Here is a 9,919-nt window from a genome sequence, read left to right as displayed (position 1 = left end):
TCTCTCTCTCTCGGACACGCGTGTGTGTGTGTGTGTGTGTGTGTGTGTGTGTGTGTGTGTGTGTGTAAAATCCTTTGTGGGATAGTTTACTGAAAATGATGTATCCTGGGACCTTTAGCTCTACTTCTCAGGAATTGCTGCAGAATCAGACTCTACATGTTTATCATGTATGCATGAGGCCCCAGGTTCTATCTTTAGCACCAAAAATCAATGAATCAAGTATCCAAAGGAACAGAATGACCAAGTAGCCTGAGAAAGAAATGCATGTCTAAAGAAAGCTTGAAGTCTTCCCATGTTTCTCAGGAATGTAACTATATTGCCACTGTACCAGATTGGGAAAATGACTGTCCAAGAACATTGAAACTTCTGGTGGCATCAGATAGAGCTATAGTCACTAGTTACTGTGCATCTCTGGGGATAAAGGAGGCTCAGAAAATGAGCTCCGTGCAGCTCAGATGTTCCATATGACTGTAAAGCGGCAGCATCCCTGTTCCACATGAACTTCCCAGGATTCCTCAGTGCTCCACAGAAAGTTAAACTGAATGGCTGACCGGCTTCAGAAGAAGGATTTAGGGCAGGTACCACTGCGGAAGCGCTCACCACAGTGCCAGCACCTCTCCTCTCCTGACTGTGTGGTCCAGCCCATTTGAAGTCCACTGTCTGCAATGATGATAACCAAGTCCTTCCTCTTCTTTAAGAGGGTACCATGCCGTATTTTTGTCTATAAAAATACTTTAATTCTGGATCAGATACATTGAATACTTATATTTCTTTTTGTTGCTATTAGAATTTTATTTAAATAAAACCATTCTTACAAAAGAGAACATTTTTACAAAGAAGTGTTTTGTTTTTACAAAATTTTAACTTGAAATTTTAACAGAAAATTTTAGCTGGCAGGACTGTCCAGCTTTGCATTTTTTGCTAAGTCCAGGTACCATTTTCTGTCTGGTTCTCAGTGCTATAAGCAGGAAAAGGGCCTGACTTTGGGCTTACAGACTGGAATTTACTGGGAAGTGCTATCATTCTGTGAAAAAGACTCCACTGAAGGTTGACTTTACCAACCTGATTTCTGTCACCTTGGTGAAGTGGGACCACAGGCTACTTTGACCTTCCTGTGTCACTGCTCTGTAGGATGGGAAGTGTTACAAGGTAGTATTCAAAGCTGTCTGCAATCATTTTCCTTCCCTTAGAGATGATAGTCCTAGTAGGGCATTTTAGGATATGTATTCATATTCCAATTTTCCCTTTTAAGTTTCCACTTTTCCCTCAAGCATTAGCCAAGGCATTCTCTTTATTCCTTCAATAAGTAACATCCCCATGTGCAATTATCACTGCCATATTAAATAAAGAGTCTGATGATTGGACTTAAAGTTTGTAAGTGGGCTGTGGGTGTTGCTCAGTGGTAGATCTCTTGCCTTTAATTTGCAAGGCACTAGGTTCAATCCCCATTACTTCAAGAAGTAAAAAGTGCATGCGTGCATCATGTTGTGTGCATTTGATGTTTTTGTCAAGTTTATCTCCCTCTTTCTGTCATCAGCCCAGTGGTTTGATTTGTTTTACAAAGTTCTTACCATCATACTCTTATTATTTAAGGTTTTTCTATTACTGAGTTCCTTGACTTAGCTTTAAAACTTTCTTAAACATACCCAAAGTGCTGTTTGTAAAGTAGGAGGGTTTAATGAATGTATAGGTTGCCAAAAGAATCAGCTCTTCATCTTTGCAATGTCTGTGCTGTGTAGACGAGACTCTGACTCTGTTGTTGTGCCCACAACCTGCTGGGACCTGCTGGACACACTAAAGAGCAAAATGCCTGAACAAACCGCTGTGGGATCTTGGACACCTGCTCCAAGGTGTCTGCTCACCTGGGCTCTGCAAGCCCTACCTCACTTCTCTGATTGAAATAATTCTTTCACTTCCCATGGTAACTTCAACTGTCTCCCCGTCTGCACCATACTTGTAGCTAACACTAGCTGCCTTTTCAGGAGGCCAGAGACATGGCCACTGAGAAGTAACATGCTTCTCTGCACTCTGTAAACCTGCCTCCGTCTGTCAGAGCCCTCACCTTTGTTCTGTGTAGCATCCCTTCCAGAAACCTCTGCCAGTTCTATGAGCATGCTTTCTCCCTTCCATTTACTTCCCATCATTACTAAATAAAGCAAAGAAAACAAAACCAAACAACAAAAGTCTTCACTGAATTCTATGCCCATTTCTAGGGGCTTCTTTTCTCTCCTTCAGACTCTGTGTTGTCTGTAAACACCTGTCTAAAGCTTATCTTTACTTTCTCTACTTTCCTCATTGTCAGCAGACCCTGCCCCAGCCTCTCCCATTTATAGACTAGATAGGTGATCTTTGAGTTGTGAAGCCCACAGATGACTGCTTTTTTTTCAACAGCTGGGAACTCCTGGGCCAATCTCTCCCTGAAGCCCTTCTTTCTTTGTTACCTTAGTGCCACACTTTCTCTTCTCTGTGACCTTTCAACTGCTCTTAGACCCTCTTCTGCAGCCCCAAATTGCAAATGACTGACATCCATGCTCTGCACTGTGTTCCCCTGACCATCTCCTTTCAGAATCACCTCTCTAGTTATGGGTTCAAACCACATAACCAGCCACATGCTCTCAGCTTGTACAGATAGAGCTTGTTGACTTAAGGGGGTGTAAATCCAAAGGGAGGATGGGCTCTTCAGTAATGCATTCAGCAGCTCAGAGGACAGCTCTTCCTTTGCTTATCCTGCTACTCTGAGCACAGGCTTTATTCTAAGGCTGGTCTCAGGTGGTAAGGTAGCCCCAGTAGTTTGGGGCATTACATTCAGACCCAGTACTGTACAGAGAAGAAAATGGCCATTTTTAGACATTTTAGAAGTTTAGATTTCAAAGTGCCACTAGCACACAGCTCTCTCCTGACTGAGACAGCAGTTGCTGAGATTCTCGGCTGAGAGGGAGAGGGAGATTCCCAGGACAGCTACAGAGGAACCGCGTGAGGCCAGTAGCTGCTGGCGGCTTAATCACTTTACTAAAACCTCTTCAGTGATTTCCCTTTTCCCTTTGGGTCTCAGAACCTTTATAATGACTTTAATTTTTTTCAGTAACTGACTCTGTCTGCACAGACAGTCTTGCTATGGTAAGCATCCTAGGGGGTGGGGGGAGGGCTGTCTCTGAGTCTGTGTCCTTTCCCCAGGAAAGCCTGTACTGATCCTGAAGTGAGTGCATAGAATGTAATTAGCCCTTAGAGTATCTGCATACAAAGCACCAAAATTATGATTTGTATGAACATAGGTTGATCAGTTGATTGAATGGATATTGTATTCTTGAGTAATTAGGAGACAAAATAAATAGTACAGAGCTATAAACTGCCCTTCACCACACCAAGCAAGGGTAAAACCCGTATTGGATAGACTCAGATAGCATTTGCTAGGTCACTGGGTCACTGTTTTTTAAAATGTTAACATCTATAGTTTACTTTTGGAAGAATGAAGTGCTAGTAATGATAATTAATAATTAAATGTAGTGCGATTTTACTATTTTTATAATTTGTGCCTTAAATTCTGGGCCTGTCTTAGTTTATATTTTTTGGTAGTGAGCCTAGCCTTCAGTGGCTGAGTCATCTCTCCAGGCCCTTGACTCAGTTTATATGGGAATGAATTTTATGTTTTTACCAAGTCTTACACTTAAATTGTACATGATGTCACTTAGGAGATAGGCAGAGAGACTGTGATGATGTGGTAAAACTGCACATTTCCTAGACAATAGGATGTTTATAGTTACTTTGCCCCGTAAAGCTTCAAAAGTAGTGAAGGAGAGTGTTTGGGAAATGTAGTCCAAAGTGCAGGACGTTTCCAAGGTTTACCTCAGGCTTTCCTGCAAGAGGACTACATATGAGCTAGACTAGGACTGTCCTGCCATAGTTGAGAAATTAGTTTGTAGTTTGTGACCCTCTTAAGACAGAATTGTTTTAGAAAACAATATACCTCCATAAGACACAATAATTAGACATATCTAGTTTCTTGGAAACTGATTCTTTTCTCCTTCTCTTCCAAATCTGCACATTCCCCTACACCAAACTTTGAATCCTCCCTAAATGCAGGCATTAGCAGTCAGCTATTGTAGATGAGTTAGAAATGCAAAATGGTGACACATCTAGATGATGCCCCTTTCAAAATGGTGGGAAATACATTTAACCAGAGTGCTTTCAAGCCCAATTGCAGAGCAGTGGTTGTTGGCAGTTAAGCCTTTATGCATTGTCAGTGTCTTGCTATGTCCACTGTTAGCTGAAACTACAGATTACGTACAATAATTGTAAGATCTCAAGTCCTATTTCATATTTCCAAAGATGCCGCACAGTTTGAGATAACTCAGTAAGACAGTACCAAAACTAAGATGGAAGCTTGTGTTCCCCAGCCTGCTGGGGAGTTGACTGTCAGAAAGCATGCTCTGTGATTCTGGGACTCTGGGACAGCAGCCAGGAGCTCTGGGCCCCCATCCTCACCAGCATGTGTTTGCTGTTTGGTCTAGAAAATACTGCTTGCATGTCCTAGTACTTTATCCTCTTGCTTATTTATATTTACTGTGGTAAGATGAAACACTGTCAACCTCATTACAATATATCTGTTATATAGAATGATAATTGAGAGTATAAACTATGGTAATTTTCATGTAGTTAAAGTTAACAAAAAGAATATGTGTTTGTTCTGATTTTGTCAATTAAATAATTTATTACTTATCAAATAATTTTAAAATTAAAGTTAATTTATTAAAAGGTGATTTTGAATAGAAGGTCAGTACAAGTCTGTAAAAATAACTCATGCAGACATTTCTTTAGTCACTGACAGATGTTTGCATCTAACGGTTGACTCATTCCTCCCTGAGTCTTCCTCCAGTGCATTTATCATTGTACTAATATGTATCCCAGTGAGTCACAATATGAAGCACGAAATTGTTTCTGCCTTCTCTAGCTTTGAAATTTAATGTTATGCAATCAGCAAATTATGAAAGATCCTTTTTGAAAAACTGAGAGCTGAAATGATTTGGTAATTTGTTGTAGAATGGAGTAGTTGTCACATAACACATGAATGGCCAGCTAAGTAGACTTGAAGAAACTGCCTCTTACATTTTTAAGTTCCTGGGTTGGCAGCAAGGGTTATTTCATCTCTATATCTCCTGTTAGGAATCCTGTTGACATTTTAAGGTCCGAGTGATTCCTGGTTTAGAGAGGGTGACTGCCCAGAGCTGGCATGGCTGGCTGGAAATATTTCAGAAAGTGTTTATTTCCTTCATCCACCTCTTTAATGTGGGTTCAGAGTGCTGATACTGTTAAACTTGTTTTTCAGCATATTAGTTTATGGCCCCACAACTTAAATCTCCACTGTGGTTTTACTCTGTAAAGTCACCACACACTTACCTTGGTGTAGGCCCGGATGCTGCTCCATTTCCAAGAATCAGATGGCCTCAGGAAACTCTCATTTTGAGCCTCCACGGTGAACACAAGAAGCCCCTATGAAATTCAGTGCTTTGGTTGAATACTCTTGTTTGGGACAATCTGGATATTAAAAACTACGTTAACAGTATACATTTGGAAGCCGGTATGGACAGTCCTAGTATACCACGTAGCCATGGATGTCCTAGAACTTACTATGTAGACTAGACTAGCCACCAACTCACAAATATCCACCTGCCTCTGTCTCCCATGTTCTAAGATTAAAGGCGAAGTGTCACCACCACTTGGCTGAATTGTTTAATTCTTAGTCATTTATTTGGAAAGTTTAAATTTTAGAACATCATACATGTAAATTAGGTTAAATCAAGTATTACCATATTTTAATGTCTAATTTACATAAGCAAGTACCTGTAACTTGATAACAGCCTTTATTTCTGTTTATATGATTAATTTTTTAGCATATATATATACCATATGCTTTAGTTTAATTCCTGCTTTTTATTAATTTTCTTAGGTTAGGAAATGAAATGATGGGTTTCAGAATGGCCTTTTCTTAGAGGTGTGTCACTTTGTTCTCACTCGTGTCCCATGCCCTCCCCACAACCCCCTTACTTGGCTTCTGTATCATAAGTACTCTGTCACTATCTTTCATTTCACGTCTCCCTGCCTAGTTGTTCACCTGTGCACACAAGTATTTAAATCTATGCACCATATGTAATTGTGGGGCTAGGTTCTGCACACAAGACACAAGGTATTTATCATTATGAGCCCAGCTTACTTTACTTAACATGATACATGATGGTTTTTAGCTTAATTTCTTTTTTTATGATTAATTTTTTTACACTCTAGATTTTATCCCCCCCCCATCTACCCTCCATTTCCACATCCCATACCTCCTCCCCACCCCCGTCTCCACAAGGATGTTCCCACCTCCCAACCCCCACCATCTCTGACCTCTAAACTCCCTGGGGCCTCCAGTGTCTTGAGGGTTAGGTGCATCATCTCTGAATGAACACAGACCCGCAGTCCTCTACGGTATATGTGTTGGGGGCCTCATATCAGCTGGGGTATGCTGCCTGGTTGGTGGTCTAGTGTTTGAGAGATCTGGGGGGGTCCAGGTTAATTGAGACTGCTAGTCCTACAGTGTCGCCCTCTACCTCAGCTTCTTTCAGCCTTTCCCTAATTCAACCACAGGGGTCAGCTGCTTCTGTCCATTGGTTGGGTGCAAATATCTGCATCTGACTCTTTCATCTGCTTGTTGGGTCTTTCAGAGTGCAGGCATGCTTTTTGTGATCACTCCATAGCTTCAGTAATAGTGTCAGGTATAAGTAATGCTCTTGCTTTAGCTTAGCCTCTGGTAAGCAAAACAACTCGCTGTATATTTTCAGATGACAAGGTCCCTCTGGAAGCAGATTAGCAGTCTATATACCTGAGAGGAGGCAATACTTACAGAGTGAAGCGGTCCTGGTAGTTTACTTTGAGTTCTCACAAAGCTCAAGATTGTGATTCTGAGCGCTTATTGGAAAAAAAGCAAAAGATAACATTCTCTGTCACTGATTTCTTGGCACTGGTGGCAGCACTGAGAGTTTAGGTTTATGTTCCATCTTAAACTAAAAATTATAATTTATACTATATATTGCTAGGTTCAGTTACTATGAAAGTTTGCTACCTAGGTCTTGGAATTAATGAGATTTAAAATATACTACAAAGGGTTGGAGAGATGGTTGTTCTCAAGAGCACTCAACCAAGAGGACTAAAATTGGGTCCCAAGTACCCTTGAGTGGCTTACAACAGCCAGTAACTCCAGCTTCAGCTCCAGGAGACCCAGTGCCCTCTCCTGACCTCTGGGGGCACCTGCATTCATGTGTGCATACTCACCTCCACAGACAAGACACACAATTAAAAAATAATAAAAATAAGAATGTAAATATAAGAAAAACATATATAGCAAAACTATGATTACATTACAAAAGAGTCATATAATTCTCCTACCTTTATATGCTTAGAAATTACTATAATTTATGTGTGCCTGTGTACATGTGCATATTCATTTATATGCATTTTAATTTAATTTTTTGATTGGATCATTCACTGGCCTGGCACTCAGAATTAGGCTAGCTTGTCATAGGAATCCACCTGTCTACACATCCCCAGTGTTGGGATTACAAGTGTGTACCACTGTGCCCAGCCTTTTACATAGGTTCTGGGAATCAAACTCGAGTCTTCAAGCTTGTGTCTTCACCACCCCAGCTGTATTCCTAACACCATTACTGTAGTGGTTTTTAAAGTTAATAATAACAAAAACAGACAAGTGTGTGTGTGTGTAGGGTCACTAGCTATCCTGGAGCTTACTATGTAGACCAGGCTGGCTTCAGAATCAGAGATAGATCCTCCGCTGGGATTAAAGGTGTGTGCCACCATGTCCAGCTAATAGCAAAGTGTCAGAGAAATGAAGGAGAGGCATATTTAATACTCAGCAATCATCTTTCAAAAGTACTTTGTTAATAGCTTTGATCAAGTGAGATAGCAAAGTGACCTCTCATTGTTCTTTTTGGCTGATTTTATTTCATTATTGCTGCCCTAAACTGTTCAGCTGATGCTGTACAAGTGGCAGTGTAGATGGTTTTACCCATGACAGTGATGGCTCAGAGTAGGTACATGTGTGTTTGTGCTGGTTTCTGCCACATTCCCTTCCACTCATGCTGTGATTTTTAATGTAGAGAAGCCTGTTTTCCTGTAGTCTTGACACCAGAACATTGCCAGATACCAGTTTCACTAGCCTCATACTTAACAATGGTCCATTAAGTAGTTTAAAATTTCACTTCTCTAGTTATAAGGGAATCAGGTCGCTCCCCATAAGTTTATACAGCCTTTGTAGGATTTTTCTGCTTTCTTCCTTTTGTTGTGTTTTGCTCATTTTTTTCTTTACTTTCTTTTCTTTTTTAATTTAAGAAAAATGTAGAGCTCCATTAACTATTAGAGATCCTAGCCTTTCATTTGTGGTGCAAGTGACAATGTTTCTTATCTGCTAACTTATTCAGCTTGCCATTTAGATAACTCTTTTGCTTTATGTATGATGTATTTTGAACACGTCAGAGTTTGATTTTGGTACTAGTATTTTTTTCTATTTTAACTTTTAGGTTTTATGCTTAATTTATGGTGCTGATGGATCACAGTTCTGGTCAGATTGTTCCACCCTTCCCTAGTTTCTCTGCTTTAGGATTTTGAGTGACAGGAATCTCCCCTGCCTGCTTTGACATTACAGGGCTTTTTTTACATTTTCTATTGCTCGATGGTTCCATTTTTCAGACTCTTGTCTGGACAAGACAAGATCTCAGTTTTCCTTTTCCACGGTTTATTAGTTTATCTTTGCTATGATCTTTACATAGATCATGAAGTTGTATGGTATTTTGGATGGCTCTAAGTGTCTCTTGTCACCTCCCAGTTGATTGTCTAGGTGGCTTGGACATGTAGGCAGAATCCAGCTGCTCCTCAGCAGTAGAAGGTAGGCCCTGGAAGTGTGGTGTCAGTCCTCGGAGCCCACTTGCCTTAACCTGTACCTTAACCTGGAGCCTTGCTGTCTGCCTGCGCCTCGGCCTGGCCACACTGCCTTCCTTCTCAGATGCTGTATTTCCAGAGCACGCTGCTCAGAGACCAGATCACACTTGCTGCGTTGTTTCTCGCTGTAAATTTTTTAACTTTGTTAACAATCACATCAACTTTAATTTCAAACAATGTAAACACAGCATTGTTTTTGACATTTCATTAGCATTCTTGTTTGTAAAAGAACCACAATATGGAAACTCTTAAGAGAATTGATAAATTAATTTTTTACTTTTGATTCTTTAGTAAATTCCTAGATAAGACACCAATGTATGACCAACTAAAGAAGTAAATTCTGTTCCTGCAAAATTAAAACCTTTCTGTGCATCAAAGGGCATCACTTTAAAAAACAAGCAAAGAGTTAGGTGTGGTGTATACTTGTAATCTTAGCTGATGGGAAATTGAGACAGGAAGACTGAAAATTATAAGACCAACTCTGGGTTACATCTTGAGACCCTGTCTTAGAGTGGTGGGGAGGGAGCAAGAGAGAGACAAGAAGTCATAACTGATAAAAATAAATGGTGAACGCAGGAGGAAACTGGGACACGTATATCTCCACAGAGGGGCTAATACCTCGACTCCGTAAAGCTCCCGTGCACCAGCTAAATGACAAAGCGGACAAAGAACTTGAAGGATGTTTCTCTCAAGAAAATGAAGGCAAAAATCCAGTAAAACATAAGAAGATGCTCAGTATTACTGGTTATTATGGAAATAGATAAATCATAACCATAGCCATAGCCTATTTTACACCCACACAAATGGCTATGATTTAAAAATAAGAAAAAGTCAATTAAAAATTAAATTAAAAATAGTGTTTGTAATTATTTGGAGAAATTGGACAGCTTACATTGCTGGCCAGGGTGTCGTGGTTTGGCTACTATAGAAA

The 9,919-nt window shown here is 40.3% G+C and overlaps 1 protein-coding gene across 4 annotated transcripts in view; it reads left to right on the top strand.

Annotated features, from left to right (window-relative positions):
* Window positions 1-9,919, top strand: part of Zmynd11 (zinc finger MYND-type containing 11) — a 76,919-nt gene that overhangs the window by 8,206 nt on the left and 58,794 nt on the right. The gene's annotated exons all lie outside the window — the stretch shown is intronic.

The sequence above is a fragment of the Mus caroli genome, chromosome 13, assembly GCF_900094665.2.
Source record: "Mus caroli chromosome 13, CAROLI_EIJ_v1.1, whole genome shotgun sequence".
Taxonomy (NCBI): domain Eukaryota; kingdom Metazoa; phylum Chordata; class Mammalia; order Rodentia; family Muridae; genus Mus; species Mus caroli.
This window is presented reverse-complemented; position numbering and strand designations above follow the sequence as displayed.